This window comes from Bos taurus, chromosome 24 (assembly GCF_002263795.3).
Source record: "Bos taurus isolate L1 Dominette 01449 registration number 42190680 breed Hereford chromosome 24, ARS-UCD2.0, whole genome shotgun sequence".
In the NCBI taxonomy this organism is placed as follows: Eukaryota; Metazoa; Chordata; class Mammalia; order Artiodactyla; family Bovidae; genus Bos; species Bos taurus.
In genome coordinates, this window is record NC_037351.1 from 35918157 (window position 1) to 35938025 (window position 19869).

Here is a 19869-nt window from a genome sequence, read left to right on the forward strand (position 1 = left end):
TCCCAGCATCAGAGGCTTTTCCAATGAGTCAACTCTTCGCATGAGGTGGCCAAAGTACTGGAGTTTCAGCTTTAGCATCATTCCTTCCAAAGAACACCCAGGGCTGATCTCCTTCAGAATGGACTGGCTGGATCTCCTTGCAGTCCAAGGGACTCTCAAGAGTCTTCTCCAACACCGCACTTCAAAAGCATCAATTCTTCGGTGCTCAGCCTTCTTCACAGTCCAACTCTCACATCCATACATGACCACAGGAAAAACTATAGCCTTGACTAGGAATAGGCACAGTCATTTTACTAACACCAAGCCATAAGTGAAGTAGAATTGTTTCAAGAGATATATTTTAAATCACTTCTTGAATGTCCCCTCCCATCTAATTTTTTGATGTTTTTGCTCTTCCTGGTATCCTTGCTTTGAGGAAGAGGACTAGTGAGCAAATGACCTTCATAGTGTGGGGCTTCTCCTTTGGCATGTGAGATCATTCAAGATGGAAATAGCATGGAAACAAGTGGGAGAAGGAATTTAAGAATGAGGATTTCAGATTAAAACGTGGAGCTTCCTTGAGGTGTTCTTTCCCCTTCAGTGGCCCACAAGGATGACAATCAACATGATAGCTCCTGAGAACAAAGTGCATCCATAAGCCAGGATAGCCAGATGTGTGTAGCTCACTAACTTTATTTTCCTTTTGTTAATCTTTGATTCTTATTAAAAATTTATTTGACTAATTCTGCTTTATTACATTCATGATTAGGAAATTGAAAAAAGAAGCCCTAACATTCTTATATAATCATCTGGGCAGAACTTTGGAAAAGAAAATAACATCTTTCCTGGTGAAGCACTACTGGCAAAGGGGATTGTTGGGAAATTTCCAGAGGAAGGTGAATCTGAGTACATGGAGATGATTCTTCCTCCCATAGACATTCCTCCTCCATTGCTACTTGGAGGGTTCATCTTAATTTTCTTAAAGGATATAATTTTTATTTATATGTATTCAATATGGAAAAAATAGCAACTTAAGAAATAAAGTGTATTCTTCACCCCTTCTAGTTTTTACAGTTTTATTTTTAAAAGCTTTTATTGGAATATAGTTGATTTACAATATTGCATTAATTTCTGCTGTATAGCAAAGTGAATCAGTTATAGATATTATATATACATATATATATATATATATGTGTGTGTGTGTGTGTGTGTGTGTGTATCTCTATCTCCACTCTTTAAAAGATTCTCCCCCATATAGGCCATTACAGAGTATTGAGTAGAGTCCCCTGTGCTCTACAGTAGGTCCTTATTAGGGCACTAGTGTTTTTTAATACATTATAGAAGTTGGGGAGTTTTTCCCCTAGTCAATATCCTGACAAAACCCCTCAAGAATAGAACAAAAATGAAAGACTAGAATCCCAGAGCCAGTAAAGATTGCTGTTGAGTTAAGGACTATTGAGTGTAAGAATAACTCAATATCAAAATATGTAATACTATAAGTCACCAAATTAATAAATAAAAGGAGAAAACGTGATCATCTCTTTATTACTAAAGGAGCATTTGATATAATTCATCTTCCATTCTTGATAAGAAACTCTTGATAATACGATACAATACACTAACAAAATATTCTTAACATAATAAAAATATAATCTTGTTCCATATTTAAAAAAGAGCAGCATCTAGAACATCTAGAAACCATTCCTTTACATTCAGGAACAAAAGAAAATTTTCATTATGGTATCATTCTTGAATAAAATATAGCTAATGCAATAAAATTAGAGAAAATAAATGAATGTAAAAGTTATAACAGAGAAGACAAAGTATTGGCAGGTAATATGGTTATATGGGTTAAAAATCTAAGTTATCGAACCTGGACTGGTTCGATGCACGATACTGGATGCTTGGGGCTAGTGCACTGGGACGACCCAGAGGGATGGTATGGGGAGGGAGGAGGGAGGAGGGTTCAGGATGGGGAACACATGTATACCTGTGGCGGATTCATTTTGATATTTGGCAAAACTAATACAATTATGTAAAGTTTAAAAATAAAATAAAATTAGGAAAAAAACAAAAACAAACAAACAAACAAAAAAATCTAAGTGATTTACCTGAAAAATCTATTATAGCAATAAGAAATTTCAGTGAAGTGGTTAGTATATTAAGAAAAAACTGTCTTCCTGTCTACAAACTAAAACATAATAGAAAAGTATAATTGAAAGGAAGCACCTATTAACCACAGCCACAAAGAGATTGAATACCTAGCAATACATTTAAGAAATGTAAAGCATCTATGTGAATGAAAATTTAGAATACTATTGAGTTATCCAAGAACACTCAAATAGAAAAGTGTTTTTTCTTCTTAGATAAATATCATTATGATGCTTGTTATAATAAATATCATTATGATGTTTAGTCTCTCCAAATAAATCTGTGTTTAGAATTCTCCTTAATAACTACACTAGGATTTTTATATGAACCACAAAAACTGTTCTAACTTTCTTATGGTAAAATAAACAGTAAATTTTAGGGAATTTCTAAAGAAGCAAATAAAAATTGCTTTTTGAATGTACTCACAGGATAGTTAGTCCTACAGGATATTGAATGTATTATAGCTATATAATAATTTAAAGGCTGGTACTGGCACTTGTATAAATAATGTGTAATTCAATAAAACAGTAAGATGTCCAGATACGGGTGCAACATATTTGTGAATTTGGTGTGTGTTAAAGGTGGTATTGAAAAATCAGGGGGAAAAGATGAATTATTCAATATATGGTGCTGAGACGACTGCATGGCCATCTGGAAAAAAATAAAATTGGCTCCTATCCTAATTTCACATGGAGCAAAGATTTTAATGTAAAAATTTATCATAAAAGTATTATGCTGAAACATAGCTGAAATTAAATATTTTTGAAATAAGAAAGCATTTGTAAATGTCATATAAAACTAGAAGCCATTCAAAAACTTTTCCATAAATTTGACTGAAAATAACACTTCCATGGGAAAAATAACCATAAGTAAAATAAAAATTACAAGTTTAGAAAAATTTAATTACATATCATAGGCAAAAAGCTAATTTCCTTAATATGTAGAGACTTTTTATTCATTAATAAAGCAATAATAATCCGATAAAAATAAGAGCAAAAGTCATAAGAAGATACTTCACAGAAAGAAATTACAGATGACTCAAACTTATGAAAGCATACTTAAGTACTTTACAAGATAGAATAAAGATAAATTAAAACCACAGTGATTTAGGTGAAAATCCTATTAGATTAGCAAAGAAGAAAAAAATTCTATAATGCAAACTTGTATTCTATGTGATAAGAGTTAATAATAGAACAATAATAAGAATTACGATTTTTTTGAGTACTTATCTTGTGTCAGATACTGTACTGAGTTTTATATATGTTAATTAACCAGTTCCTCACAATGATCCTGTAGAGCAAGTACAATTCTCATTCCTGTTTGCAGATGGTGAAACAGATCTAGAAAGAACTAATTTGCTTAGTTGTGATGAAAATAAGCGGCAGAAGTAGAAACTGAAACCAGGAGATCTGGCTAAAAGATATGCAAGTATTAATAGCTATACTCAGCGATTGGTTGCTCCAAATGATCTGTGACAAAAATTACAAGTATAGTCATTTTAACCCTGAAATTCTGTCCTACATATTTATTCACACAGTTACCATATGATGAATCCACACAGATACCCACTGTAGCCTCATCTGTGAGAGTGTAGATTGGAAACAAAAGTTGGATAGGAGCTGGTTATTTAGGGCTTCCCTGGTTGCTCAGACAGTAAAGAATCTGCCTGTAATGCTGGAGACCCAGGTTCAATCCCTGAGTCAGGAATAACCTCTGGAGGAGGAAATGGCAACCCCCTCCAGTATTTTTGCCTGGAAAATCCCATGGACAGAGGAGCCTGGCAGGCTACAGTCCATGGGGTCACAAAGAGTCGGACACTACTGAGTGACTAACACACTTAACTGATATATACTGTGGTAGAGCCATACGATGGAATCCTAGCCAGCTGAAAGCAAAATGAGAGATCATTTCAATTAATCTATACAAATGCTATTATTCGTTTAAAGAAAAGTATATATCTATAATTTGTGATGTTATATTAGAATATCTCCAGATGGATGCTCATGAAATAGGTAATACCAGCAGCGTTGGGGAGGGAACTTGGGGATCGGCAATGGAGGAAGACTGACTTTTCATTGTATAGCCTTTGGTATTGTTTACACTTTGCACTATGTTGAATGTATTATCCATCCAAAGCTGAAATATATACATTGAATAAATGTTTTACATGGTTTTTAGAAATGGCTGCTGCAATATTCTACAATGTTGTCTGTAGAGAGGGGCAGGAAACACACCCTCTTGTGAATGGATGCTTCTAATAACAGCAGGTGTAATGGGAATGAGTTGTGTTTGGGGATGGTGTTGAGGAGCATCAAAGGTTGGTATCCACTGGGCTTCTTCTCTGCCTGAAGAAACATTTCCCACATCCTTATAAGGGATGTTGAGATACTGCTGAGGATCACCCCCCTGTTCTTCCCTGTCCCCCTGCCCACATACACGGCAGATGCTGGAGGTGCCTACATGTCTGGACTATTGCATTTGAGCTTTCTGGAGACATGTTCAAGTGCTGTCTCTGCCCGATTCTGCACTTGGTCATTCACTGGTTTAATAGCCCAGAATCTTTCCTTTCTTTTTCATACCATAGTCACCAAGTTCTTAGAGATAACCTAAATCTGAGTGTTTATTCTAGAAGGATGGACGTTCGAGATTTGCTTTCTCAAAGCTTCTTTCTCACCCAGTGATTGTGGCTTCCTCCCTAGAAACCCACCTACTCTCAGACTCTGGTCTCCGCTTTCCTGTATGGCTTTGCTGCGTTAGCTGGAATGGAGGTGCTCCCCATTATGCTAGGCAGAAACTTTATGGTCTAGAGATATGGTGAGTTGGATGAGAATTAAGATATAGCTACTGATGATGCCAAGATATGTTTATTTTTTTCATTCAGTGTAAATTTGGTTCCAGGTGCTTTTCTGGTTCATGCTCATGTTTGTTACTGATAAATAATGAAGAGCAGAGGTGTCCTGGAGAAACAGTTTCTCTCTGTCATTTTGCCACCAATATCTCCACTGGGCTTATTTTCCTGTGTTCCTTACTGGGAGCACAGTCTTTTAGCCACTACACCACCAGGGAAGTGTCTATTTTCTCATGTTCTTGAACAAAAGATTCTGAGCTGTGAAAACATGGGATTGGACATTGGCATTGGTTAAATAATTTGCCAAGGTGTTCCTTTCCAGGTAAATGAGGAGACATTCTGAGTAGCATGTTTCTTCTTGATATTTAGGGCAATAAAACTCACTTATTGCCCTTAAAAATTCACAGATGACTCATGAATCAATTAAAATTTTAAAGTAGCTCATTATCTTAAAAGTTAACTTTAGATGGTTGATCATGATTAATAGATTACAGAATTTTAAAAATTAATGAAAAATGACTGCATCTTGTTATTGTAACACTGGGCTATGAATACTCCAGTGTAATTAATGATAAAAGTGATGGCTACAACTTGAAAGCACGTGGGCAAATCATTATAAGCATTGGCTCTGACAAATATTTATATCACCATTGAGGCCCATTATGTACAAGACACAGTAGAAACTGCTAAGTCTTCTTTGCTACACAGTCATAATCATTGCTGTCGTATTTTATGACAGTCTAAAGTTAATTTCAGATGAATTAAAGGGTGATATTTTAAAAAGTCAATGAAGAAGAAAATGTTTTTGAAAACAATATCTCCAAATGGGAAGCAAATTAAATTATGAAAATAAATACTCAGTAGTTTTAATCAAATTAAAAAACAAAGACTAAGCTCAAGAAAACAGTTGAAACAACTAGAAGATATTTCACCAGAAGTTTATATATAATAATAATTTTACTGCTATTATTAATAATGCTATAATATATACTCTTTTTTTCATATACAAAGTTGTTTAATATCATTTTACAAAACCACCACAATATTGTAATTAGCCTCCAATTAAAATGAAAAAAATCAAACTTATACAATATATACTCTAAGAAAAAATTCCTGTCTAGTAGCAATTCCGTTTTTAGAATCTAAGAAAGAAAAATCAGAGTAATCTTTAAAAATGGAATTATCTTCATGCATTTTTTGAAACATGAAACTCTTAAGTGAATTCAGGTTAAAGACCAAACTCCTTATTTTGGCTTATAAAGCCCTACAGATTCATATCCGTCTTCTTCCCTCTTAAAAAAAAAAAAAAACCTATTTAGTCTTATCTCTGGTCACTGCTACCTAGTACCTCTTCTCCAATAGTGTTAAGAAATTCAAATGTCTGTGTTCTTTCTCATCTCCTTCCTGTGTCTGAGAGGATGGGAGAGGTTGTGTTTGGTACTTGTAATGCTCATTTGGATTCAGATAACTCAGATTCCTTGGCCTGTTGTCGCAAGTCCCTGAATTCTTCAATACACTGCTTCCTTATTTCTGCCCATATGTCCTTTAATATTCCCTTCCTTAAAGTTTCTTCAAATCCCAGGTTAGGTTGCCATGCTTCTTGCTAGGACCCTAAATGATACAGCACTCAAAATTCAGAATTAAGTATTGATATTTTTCACAATTTCCCTGGTGGCTCAGATGGTAAAGAATCCTCCTGCAATGCAGGAGTTGCAAGTTTGATCCCAGGGTTGGGAAGATCCCCTGGAGAAGGGCGTGGCAACCCCCTCCAGTATTCTGGCCTAGGAAATCCCATAGACAGAGGCTACAGTCCATGGGGTTGCAAAGAGTGGACATGGCTGAGCGACTTTCACTTTCAAATTAAAACTCAACTTTATTGAGGTATGATTTATACATAATAAAATGCACCTACTCTGATCATCTAGTTTGATGAATTTTGGTAAAGGTGTATATCTGTGTAACTACCACATAGTTGAGAAAAAGTGCACATCCATTACCTCCAAAAGTTTCCTCTGCACTTTCTTGGTCAAATTCCCCACTCCAGTTTTCTAGTCTGTTTATTTGTATTCTAGAATTTTAGCTAGATTAAATCATACATTATGACTTGCTTGTATCTGACTTCCTTTGTTCAGCATGTTTTTGAGATTCATCCATATTGTTGCATTTATCAGTTAATCACATTTTTAAATTTTTAAGTAGTGTTCAGTTGTATGGATATTTTAAAATTTATTTATCCATCCCTCTGTTCACAGGTATTTGTTTTCAGGTTTTGACTATTATAAGTAAGGCTATATGTGTGTGGACATTCATTTACAAATATTTGTGTAGACATGTGTTTGTTTGTTTGTTTTGAGGGAGCCACATTTTCCCTGGTGGCTCAGATGGTAAAGGAGAACTTCTGGGATGTATGATAAGTCGTCAACTTTAAAAGGAGCTGTCATGCATTTATACAAAGTGGTGTACCCATTCACATTCTCATCAGCCATGTATTAGAGTTCCAGTTGCTCTATATGCTCATGTAGTACTTGTTATTTTCAACATTTCTAATTTTAGGTATTTCTCATGGTTGGAGCTGTTTTGTTGTGGCTTTAATTTCCATTTCCCTGATGATTAATGATGCTGAGCATTTTATCATACAGTTTTTCATCATCCATTTGCCCATTAAAATAGGGTTATTTGTCATAATTTTGAAGGCATACATTCTGGATCCAAGTCTTTTGTTAGATACATGCATTGTAAATATTATTTTCCCTGATTTTCCTTTATCTTAGTAATGTTTTACAAACAGCAGATAGTTTAAACTTGGAAGTCCAATTTAACTATGGCCTTTAAGTTTTGTGTCCTGTATTTGAAATTTTTGCCTATCTCAGCATCATGAAGATTTTATCCTATGTTTTCTTCTGGAAAGTTCTTTTACTTTTTAGGGGAAAAAAGAAACCTCTGTAGGTAAACTTAAAATTGTCCCATTACCCCTTCCTTCCTTCCCCTTTCATTTTAGTGCAAATCACAATCTTGAACTTCACTTGTACATCTTTATCTGTGTTGTGTAATTCTGCCATGTAAGTTCTTATGCATCATAATATTTAGCATTATTTCATGATTTTATAAAACTTACATAAAGATTTCATCTGTATGTGCATATAGATGAAGAAAGCTCTCACTTAGTTTTTTCTGTATGTAGTGGCTTAAATTCATAACCAGTTTTTTGCTATCTGCTCAGTTAACCTTTCAAACCAGAAATTTGATTTTTACTTATTCTTAATCCAAGACAGAGAAAGATTCCATCCATCTATATAATCTATCTATCTATCCATCCATCTACAGAGAGACACACAGGGAGAGAGAGACACATACACAGAGAATATTTCATTTTATTTAAGAAGAATGAATGAAACCAAGTTTTAAGCTATTGTTTAATTGTTCTCTGCTATGGACATGTGCATGGACATGGACTGGAAATTTTTTTTTAAGGCTTTATTCCAGAGTCACAGAGGTAGGTTATAGATACTGATGGCCAAAGGGAACCTTTACAGGAACTTGTTGAGATAACAAATATTTACTTACGCTTTTACTTATTTTTACTTCATATCTGTCCACCTGGGCAATGCGTAAGAAACAGCTTATTCTTTTCCCCAATTAGGGCCATGAATATGGTAGCTGAATCATAGAGAAAATAACAAAAAGGCTATATGTGTGGAGAGAGGAATGAGGAGCAACAGGAAACTAGGCAACTTCTAAAATTCTCTGCTACAGAAATTTTATATTTTATCTGTTGATGAAAAATTTTAAAATAAGAACTGAAGTATTGTTTAACCACAAACTATAGCTTTTACAAACACAATGCTCATATCATATTGCTAGACTATGAAATGGATGCAGTGGTGGCAGATAGCTAGCTTCAAACTTGTAAACTTCTTTTTCCTCCTGAACACACATCTCAGCTACCTTCCCAATCTGAGTGCACATAGGTAGGACCATGTAACTAATTCTTTCAAACAGAATGTGTGTGGAAATGGTGTTTGTTACTCGCAGGATTGTCTCTTCATCATATGTGATCCTTCACCTTCTCTCTCTCTGCCTCATTAGCTGACTGGAAGCAGAAGACTCAGCAGAGACTCTGAGGCCCCAGGGGAAATGCAGAGCCCCTAAATGAAAGGAACTGTTTGAAGTCTACAGAGTTACATACATTGTAAAATCTTTGCAAATTTTTAATGCAGTTCACATATAAACACAAAAAGTCAGGGATATAATATCAGTCAAGGAGTGTGAACTTCACTCCTCCACCCAAATTTCTGTCCACTTTTATCTCTTTCTGACCCTTGATGATGAATGATTATCTTGACTTTTAGATCCCTCTTGAGAAAGGCAAGCTCTTCTCTACTTCCTCATCTGGGGAAGGGTGCGTTTAAAGTGTCTTTGTGCGTATGCTTGGAAACGGAAGCAAAAGACATGATGTTGTGAGGAAACTGAAGTGAATAGAAGACAGGTGAAAACCCTTGCTCAGAAAAGGCAGAGAGCTAGGACAGCTGTTGTCAACTGCAGAAACTGTGGGACTTCCTTCTGGATTCTAGCAATGAGTAATTTGGTGACAATTGATTTTCCACTCTTCAGAATCTCTGCTCTAGATTGATATCAGGGAGGCAGAATCCAGTTAACTTACCATAAACCATGGGCCCACCCTAGTGCCTAGCAAGGATGATGTGCTATGGTTGGCATCCCTACCAAGAACATATGAAAAAGAGCAAGAGAAATTTTTGAAGTCAGTAGACATTTAACTGGTGTAAGAGGGAGAAGAGGTACATGGCAGACTTACAACAGAACACATCCGCTACAAAGGTGGAACTTTTAAGTCATTGATATCTTGATGTAAATAAATTTATTAGATTTCATCTTATATGTATGTACATGGCAAAGCAAAGAGGAAAGTTACTGAGTGTTATAATCTGACCACACACTAGGTAGTCTTATGAAAAGTATCCCATTTTATGGAAAATGATGGCCGGGGAGTCAGGAGTAGAAGAGGTGACAGAGAAAAGTGCTGTAAAGAAGGAAAGACAAGAAAGGACCAAAGGCTACCTGAAACAAACTTTTCTATACCAACTTTGCCTAGTTATAGAAATCATTTGACTATTGGCCTGTGAGTTTGCTATTCAGTTGTTTCTCATCCCTACAAGACTTGATTGTCTTTAGATGTTTTGTCTTACCAATCAGAGATTTAAAGAATGACCAACTGGGGATAGAGTTCTCCTGGAATTCCATATGATTTATTTTGTGGTAGAAATAAATGAGAAGTACTAGTTGTATGTCAAGGAAGGAGGGGAAAACCATAAATCAAAAATTACACACTATTAAATTACCTTTCAGACTTTAACAAGCGGAATTTCAGGAGGGAAGAAAGTCGAGAAGCACAGATGAAGCACAAGTGCTTAGAAATTCATTTTTTTAAGGGAATGGAGACTAAGATCTGTTTTGGTATGTTGGCATGACCCAACCTGGGAGGTCAGAAAACCATCACAGGCTTTTGCTTGTAGAGCAGGTGCACCTTGCTGTAAATAATCTTTGCAGCTCTGACCCTGAAAGCTGATGTTAGATGTGTTCGGCCAGGTGACTCCTGATTATAGTTCCTCTTGTGTTCATTTCCTTCCCCCATACTCCTGAACAGGCATCCGGCTCATTTACTTGAAGATTCTGACTTTTGATAGCATTCCTAGAGTTGAATGATTTTGGCATTTTGGTATTTAAAGCGAGAATGGATGATGTTTCATATGCTTGTGCTCTTCTAAAATCTTGTGTCCCTTGATAGCCCCTCTATATAAAGCTACATTTTGAGTAAAGAAATGTAGCTTTGTTTCTGTTATTAACAATACTTGAGAAAGATTCCATGTTTAATTCCCTTAGGCTATGGGACATTTATTAACCAGGTCCTTTTTATAGGATTTTAAAAAAGTTCCAAAATAGAGTGAAATCTCATCAATTCAGGTGTTTACAAATTAAGAATTTGTGATCATTTGGGAGGGATTATTTACTTTTGTATCATGAAAAAGAACAATGTGAGTAATATTCTGGGAGCATGCTTAATCTGGATAAAGAAACTAAACCTTTCAGTCATATTCAAAGCACTTATCTAGTGGTTAAGGATAAATGACTCTTACCTGTTCAGTGTGTTTCGTGGAATTTCAAGCATCTTCCCAACATAGTCATCGCAGAGGTAGTGTTGGTCTTCATTTCCCTTGTCAGTCAGTTCAGTCGCTCAGCTCAGCTCAGTTGCTTGGTTGTGTCCGACTCTTTGCAACCCCATGAATCACAGCACGCCAGGCCTCCCTGTCTAGTCATGTCCAACTCTTTGTGACCCCATGGACTGCAGCATGCCAGGCTTCCCTGTCCATCACCAACTCCTGGAGCCTGCTCAAATTCATGTCCATTGAGTTGGTGATGCCATCCAACCATCTCATCCTCTGTTGTCCCCTTCTCCTCTTGCCTTCAATCTTTCCCAGCATCAAGGTCTTTTCCAGTGAGTAGTTCTTCTCATCAGCTGGCCAAAGTATTGTAGCTTCAGCTTCAGCATCAGTCCCTCCAGTTAATATTCAGGATTGATTTTCTTTAAGATTGACTGGTTTGATCTCCATGCAGTCCAATGGACTCTCAAGAGTCTTCTCCAACACTACAGTTCACAAGCATAAATTTCCTTGTATCAGAGGGCAAACTATTTCTGAGAATAATTTTCAAGAAGCATGAGGCTTAAGTGCTTCAAAATCTTGCAATAAGAATGAAATGGTAGCTGATGATGTTCCATTTGGAACATCCCCAGAGCTGTATTGAAGCCATGTGTATACCTTCATTAGTGCTGTAAACAAATTACACCTACAGGATAAGAGTCATCTTTAGCTACATGACAGGGTTGACATGCTGAGTTAACAAAATAGTAGCTGCTTTCTTAGGTACAGAGGGACAGTGATAAGACTGAGTCTATGTCGGGGATGTAAAGGAACAATAATTCCCCGATTGCTGTAGGTACAACTGATCAGAGGATGTAGTTTTCCCTCAGGAGAGAGAATAACTAAGAAATTTCATAGGTGATAGAGACTAAATTTGTAGAATTTGTGTTCTTTAGTTACAACTATATATTTAAGTGTGGTATCAGACCTAAAATTAGTATTATGTGTTGCCTTGACATCTGGGGGAAGTTGGAAGAGACTTGTGTTGTCCAATCCAAGTTCCCCTTTCTACTTTGCTTCTGCAGATAAAATCTTCCAGCCAAACAACCCTCCATATCAAAGAAACCAAGTGCAGTTCCTGCTTATCTCTGAGTAGTGGGTTTCATTTCCCTTGCAGCCCACAAATTATGCAAACAAATCAATTACATCATTTTGTGGAAAACTTGGTGTTTCCTTCCTTCTCCATATTAGAAAATCTGCCTTCCACAGCCCGGGTTGTTCATTCTATCTTGTTCTTAAGTAAAACTGCCCTATGGCCCTGCATAGTGTCCTCCTCCTCTGTCAGTTATTACGTGACAAATAACTGTTGCTGATATCATCTGTCTAGAGTTGGATGTCTTATGGCCATCTGTGTAACCCTAGGGTAAGTAACTTGCCTCACCAATGATGCAAGGAGGAGGTGTTTTAAACAGAAAATACCAACATAGTATCTGTAATCTCAAGATTATTTAAAATGATGTCACTTATTTTCAGAGAAGAGAGGAGAGTGTGTCAAATATATAGTGAAAAGGAGGTATACTTGGAAATGTTCAGCAGTAAAATTCATGAATTGCTTCAATCGATAGAGTTGTTGTTATGACATAGCTTGTATTCTAATTATGTTTCAGCTCAGTGAGATTAAGTTTGAATCCAGAAGCCAATCTTTAAGTTAGTATTTCTGTCGCTGTACGCTATCTCTATTTTCCTATATATCAACTTTAATGAGAATTTTTTATCATTAATGGATGTTGAAATTTGTCAAATGCCTTTTTTCGTGTCTATTGAGATGATTGTATTTTTTTCCTTCTTTTATCACATTGTTTGGTTTGCAGATTTTGCACCATCCTTGCATCTCTTGAATAAACCCCACTTGATCACAGTGTATGATCCCTTCTATGTGGTGTTGAATTTGGCTTGCCAATATTGTGCTGAGAATGTTTGCATTTATATTCATCAGAGATATTAACTTGCTTCTTTCCCTCAGTTCAGTTAGCTTTCTTATTGCTATTGCTTTGAACTCGATCTGGTAAATTATTTATTTTGGTTTCATTAAGGCTTTTCTCAAGATATTTTTTTCTTGTCCTTTGTTTGAAGCATAGTCTTTTGTCTCCTCATTTTGTTTAACTTTCTGTCTCTTTCTATGAAGTTAGGTGAAACAGTAGCCTGTCCTGGATTGAAGGTGTGTCCTTGTCAACTTTGCCTGTGTCCTGTGCCTTTGGAGGTGCATCAAAGGTAAGCATGAGCCATGTCCTCCCCTGGTGTGTGCCGGTCATCATTGCATTGGTGGAAAGTGGAGCTGGAGTTGGTGGGGCTAGAGCCAGAGTCTGGTGTAAATAGGGGCTTCTCCTATGCTCAATGGTTGTCACTGCCTATGGGGGGCAGGGTTGGGGCTGGAGGGCCTGAGGAGGAGACCTCAGCTAGTTGGTTGTGTGATGGCATTCTCAGCCTTTGGGGTGTGAAAGTGAAAATCACTCAGTCGTGTCCATGGAATTCTCCAGGCCAGAATACTGGAGTGGGTAGCCTTTCCCTTCTTCAGGGGATCGTCCCAACCCAGGGATCAAACCCAGGCCTCCTACATTGCAGGCAGATTCTTTACCAGCTGAGCCAGCAGGGAAGCCATGGTTTGGGGGTGTGACTGGGCTTAAGGGTCTGGGGTGGCACTTCCGTGCTGGTTTTACTTTTCCCCTGATGTGTGCATTAGTTAGAGGTGCCTCAGGGATGGCGGGGTTGGTGTCACGCTTAGCCGCCTCTGCCTTAGTGAGGAGCAGAGCTAGAGCAAGAGGGGCTGGAGTGGGAATCTGGGACAGGCTGGGGGTTGCCCTAGGGTGTTCCTGGCAAGTCAACAAGAACCCCAGGCGGTCTTCAGTCTGCTGTCTCTGTGACTGGGTGTAAACACGAATGTGTGTGTGCTGTTGAAGAGCAGAGTCTCGGTTTCTTACAGTCCTCTGGTAAGTCCCGCTGGTTTTCAAACCTGCTAAAGGGGCTTGTCTTTCCACTGACATAATGTCTAACATGTGGCTTGAACCCCTCGCTCTGCACGGGGAGAACCCTGAGCCTGTGCTATCCCCTCCTCTTCCGTGTCGCGGTGTGGGTGTGGGGTGTGGGTCCTGGCCACATCACTTCTCCTCCCTTCCTACCAAACTCAGAGTGTGCATCTTCCTTTATAGCCTTGGTTGTCCTGCTAGTCCCCAGGTTGAGTTTAACGAGAGACATTCTATGTGTAGTCTTTTTTAAAATTATTTTTTAATTGAAGGATAATTGCTTTACAGAATTTTGTTGTTTTCTGTCAAACCTCAACATGAATCAGCCATGGGTATACATAGATCCCCTCCTTTTTGAACCTCCCTCCCATCTCCCACCCCATCCCACCCCTCCAGGTTGATATAGAGCCCCTGTTTAAGTTTCCTGAGCCACACAGCAAATTCCCAATGGCTATCTATTTTACATATGGTAATGTAGGTTTCCATGTTACTCTCTCCATATATCTCACCCTCTCCTCCTCTCTCCCCATGTCCATAAGTCTATTCTCTATGTGTGTTTCTCCCTTGCTGTCCTGCAAATAAACTCTTCAGTACCATTTTTCTAGATTCCATATATATGTATTCAAATACAATATTTCTCTTTCTCTTTCTGACTTACTTCACTCTGTATAATAGGCTCAAGTAGGTTCATCCACCTCATTAGAACTGACTCAAATGCATTCCTTTTTATGGCTGAGGAATATTCCATTATGTATATGGACCACAACTTCTTTATTCATTCATCTGTCGATGGACATCCAGGTTGCTTCCATGTTCTAGCTATTGTAAATAGTGCTGCAATGAACAATGGGATACATGTGTCTTTTTCAATTTTGGTTTTCTCAGGGTATGTGCCTAGGAATGGGATTGCTGGGTCATATGGTGATTTTATTCCTAGTTTTTTAAGGAATCTCCATACCATCTCCCATAGTGGCTGTATCAATTTACATTCCCACCAACAGTGCCGGAGCATTCCCTTTTCTCCACACCCTCTCCAGCATTTATTGTTTGTAGGCTTTTTGATGATGGCCATTCTGACAGGTGTGAGGTGATATCTCATTGCAGTTTTGATTTGCATTTCTCTAATAATGAGTGATGTTGAGCATCTTTTCATGTGTTTGTTAGCCATCTGTATGTCTTCTTTGGAGAAATGTCTGTTTAGGTCTTTTTCCCACTTTTTGATTGGTTGTTTTTCTGGTACTGGGTTGTATGAACTACTTGTATATTTTGGAAATTAATCCTTTGTCAGTTGTTTCATTTGCTATTATCTTCTCCTATTCTGAAGGTTGTCTTTTCACCTTGCTTATAGTTTCCTTTGCCGTGCAAAAGCTTTTAAGTTTAATCAGGTCCCACTTGTTTACTTTTGTTTTTATTTCTATTACTCTAGGAGGTGTGTCATAGAGGATCTTGCTTTGATTTATGTCATCAAGTGTTCTGCCTTTGTTTTCCTCAAAGAGTTTTCTAGTTTCTGATCTTACATTTAGGTCTTTAATCCATTTTGAATTTATCTTTGTGTGTGGTGTTAGGAAGTGTTCTAGTTTCATTCTCTTACATGCAGCTGTCCAGTTTCCCCAGCATCATTTATTGAAGAGGCTGTCTAAAAATATGGAATGCTTCAGGAATTTGCATGTCATCCTTGCACAGGGGCCATGCTAATCTTCTCTGTATCATTCCAATTTTACTATATGTGCTGCCAAAGCAAGCATTGGTTGTAGTTTTGCTGTGGTCGTGAGCAGATAGGAGCCTAGCGTCGTTCTGATCCACCTCCCGCTTGTAAAGTTTCTGATGTCCGTTTCCGTGGGCTCACAGAGCATGCTGTCATCAGTCTTTTGTTGTTGTTCAGTTTCTCAGTTGTTTCTCCAACTCTCTGCGACCCCATGGACTGCACACTACCAGCTTCCCTGTCCTTCACTATCTCCCGGAGTTTGCTCAAACTCATGTCCATTGAATTGGTAATGCCATCCAACCATCTCATCCTCTGTTGTCTTCTTCTGCTCCTGCCTTCAGTCTTTCCCAGCATCAGGGTCTTTTGCAATGAATTGGCTATTTGCAACAGGTGGCCAAAGTATTGGAGCTTCAGCTTCAGCATCAGTCCTTCCAATGAATATTCAGGGTTGATTTCCTTTACGATTGACTGGTTTGATATCCTGGCTGTCCAAGGGACTCTCAAGAATCTTCTCCAGTACCACAGTTTAAAAGCATCAATTCTTCAGTGCTCAGTTTAGTCATCAGTCTATTTACTTGCAAAACCAATACAATATTGTAAAGTTAAAACAAACAAACAAACAGAATAAACAGTCAAGAAGCAAACCTTACACAGGCAGTCACTTAATTTAAAACAAAGGTGGCACTGCAGTGCAGTGGGGAAAAGAATGGTCATTTCAATAGTGGTGGATCAAATAAGTATCTATGTAGGGAAAAAAAAAATGACCAATTAACTTCTATTGAGTCATTGAAAAGAATGGATGGGAACTCACACCATTTCCCTGGAGGTACCCCTCACTTCCATTCCTGTGTTCAGAATGTATATTTGGGTCCTATTGGGTTTTCTCTTTTTGTATTGGCTTTCTAAAACTCTTTCTGCTCTAACCACTCAAGCTGGCAAATTTCTATGATAGATTTCTTTCTATGATCACATTATATTTGCTTTACATGGAAATCTCCACCTGGGGTTGGAGTGAAACACTTAGGAACTCTGAATGTGCTTGTTGTAGGGAAAGACTTGAAGTCAGTGGAAGCATATCAGAGGGAGTGTGTTACGAGGACCAGGTGAATCCAAATTTGCTACCCAGCTGCTGATTTCAGAAAATGATTTCCAAGTTGCAGAGATCTATTTACAAATGATCCCTAGCAGCTACCAAGATTAATTCTTAATCCCTTGCACTTCAAAGCTTTTTCTTAGTCACTGAACCTCAATCCTATTCCGTTGTACAAAGTTTCATGCAAAGAGCATATTACCATAGAATGGTAGATTGGCTCACAGGGTGGGCACTATGCTCCACCTATGGGATTTGGTATGCAGAATCCAGCTGCACGAGGTGAGGACAGGACCGGTGCTCTTTGAAAAGATGGGAGGACACCAACACCTGTTTACTACCTCTACAGTCTCTGGGACTTTGACAAGCTAGGGTAGTAAACAGCAATATAGTTTAAAAAAGTTATCATTTAGCTTTCAGCTAGTGAGTTTTCTCCCTTTTGAATTTTATTTTATTTAAAAAAAATTCATCTTTATTTTTGGTACAGAAATTCACTTCAAAGACCACTGCTTTGTAAAATCTCCTGGGTTCTTGATTTTCTGTCTCTAATTCAGGGAGGGAAGTTGCAGGCTTATACTTCATTTTCTCTTAAATCTTGAATCAAGCAATGAAGTACATTGTATCTCACAGTCTAATGTAGATGCAGACATGCAGTTTTAATGGGAACTTGGGATGCAATTGTAGTGGGGCACAGGAAAAGCAGCTTCTAGATCTGTGTTGGGGTTTATTTGCTGTTGTTCTGTCCCTAAGTTGTGTCCAACTCTCTGCAACCCCACAGACTGCAGCACGCCAGACTTCCCTGTCCTTCGCTATCTCACAGAGTTTGCTGTGATTCATGTCCATTGAGTTGGTGATACCATCCAACCATCTCATTCACTGTCATCCCCTTCTCCTGCCTTCAGTCTTTCCCAGCCCCAGGGTCTTCTCCAATGAGTCTGCTCTTTGCATCAGGTTGCCAAAGTATCGGAGCTTCAGCTTCAGCACCAGTCCTTCCCATGAGTATTCAGGGTTGATTTTCTTTAGGACTGACTGGTTTGATATCCTTATTTTCCATGGGAATCCCCAAAGTCTTCTCCAGCACCATAGTTGGGGTTTATAGAGAAGGTTAAGAAAGAGTAGAAATTTGTAAGCAAAGGGAGAGAGTGTAGAAGGACATCCACGCAGAGAGATGACACTTTAGGCAGGTAACAGGCCAGGTGAAAGGAGCAGTGTGTGTTTTAGTGATGTGAGAAGACACATTGGATACATGGCTGGGGAGACACCAAGTCATGGTGGGAGTCTTATGTCATTCAGAGATGTGCTTATTTTCTCCAGTGGGCCATGGAATCTGACTGAAGGGTTCTGAGAAAAAGTTTGGGTATTATCAGATTCATATTCAATAAAGAGCTCTGTAACAGTTGTGTAAAATTTGTTTTAGAAAGAGAAGTTAGACCAGAGGTAGGGAAGTTGTAATATTTTGGATGAAATACATAGCAAGGCAAGATAGTGGTCATGGAAATGAAGAGAGAAAAAAAATCAGCAAATTCAATGACAGAATCTATATATTTTGATACTGAATGTATGTGGTGGTAGATGTGTAAGCAACCACATTCAGCTCCTGAAGAGGGGCCATGCAGAGGGTTAGTGTCAAAGTCAGTGGAGGATTATTGGCCCCTCATTGCTTCTGCTTCTGTATTTTTGGCCTGGGCTTGCTATTAGTCTGCATGGCTGGTAGTCAGGAAGAGCTAGACTTGAACTGGAAAAGCAAGACAGACTGGAACTCATTGATACTCCTGTGTTCATCCTTTGCGGCTTCTAACTATACTCAGGGAATATTGATCTTATGAATTTTTGTAGAAGAGATTATGAGCGGATGAACTTTAGTTTTCTAAGTGATGAGAAAATTTTGGTAGAAGGGCTAACAGTGATAATTGGGTTTATTGAAATATAACTTAAGGCAAAAAATAAACACACTAAAAAAGGTACCAGTGCTACTAACGGACACAATTTCTAGTAAATAGGTATTAGTTAACGAACTGTTGTAGTTTAGTCACTAAGTCATGTCCAACTCTTTTGTGACCCCATGGACTGTAGCCCACCAGGCGCCTCTGTCCATGGAGTTCTCCAGGCAAGAATACTGGGGTGGGTTGCCATTTCCTCCCCCTGGGGATCTTCCCAACCCAGGAATTAAACTTGCATCTCTTGCATTGGCAGGTGAATTCTTTACCACTGAGTGACATGGGAAGCCAGTTATGAATAATAGACACTAAATAATATAGACTTAGCATTCATAAAGGAAATGTTAGGGAAATAATAAGGAGAAATACAAACACAGTAGTCATAAAAGATTTTAATTCACCTTTTTTCAGTTCATAACAAAGTCAAGGGGACAAAAAATAAAGTAATAAGTAAGGATATGAAAAATATAAGGACAAGATATACTTGTTAGATTTATTTGATATATATTAAAATTTGTACCTTAAAAGAGATAATATGTCTTCTTTTCAACTACCAACGGGATAGTCACAAGAAATGACCATATCATATACCTACCACACAGGAAGCTTCAATAATTATAGTAAAATAAAATAGCATAGACAAAATTGTGTGATATAGATCCAATAAAATAAAACAGTAAAATTAGATAATTGAAGTCCCAGTGTATAGAAATTTATATATTTTCTTTTAAATAATTAATAAATATGAATTAGCAAAGTATATTGCTAATGAAAACACTACATAATAGCCCAGAGGTTTATGAGTGAAAGCAAGGTCAGAGGATAAATCATTATGTACTTATATTAATGCATAAAAAAGCACAATAATAAATGAATTGAACAGGTAACTAAAGGAGTTAGAAAAAGACAGAAAAGAAAATAGAAATACAAAATTAATAAGGTAAAGTAGAAACCAATAAACAATTAAAAAATGACAAAGCTGTA

At 37.7% G+C, this 19869-nt stretch overlaps 1 non-coding gene and 1 pseudogene across 1 annotated transcript; both read right to left on the bottom strand.

Moving 5' to 3' along the window:
• LOC786055 (elongation factor 1-alpha 1-like) overlaps positions 1-14174 on the bottom strand; it is a 39571-nt pseudogene extending 25397 nt beyond the window's left edge.
• A 1617-nt stretch (positions 14175-15791) lies between these two features.
• Positions 15792-15894, bottom strand: LOC112444234 (U6 spliceosomal RNA). The gene has a single exon (XR_003032488.1). It is a non-coding gene; the product is annotated as a U6 spliceosomal RNA (small nuclear RNA).
• Positions 15895-19869: the final 3975 nt, after the last annotated feature.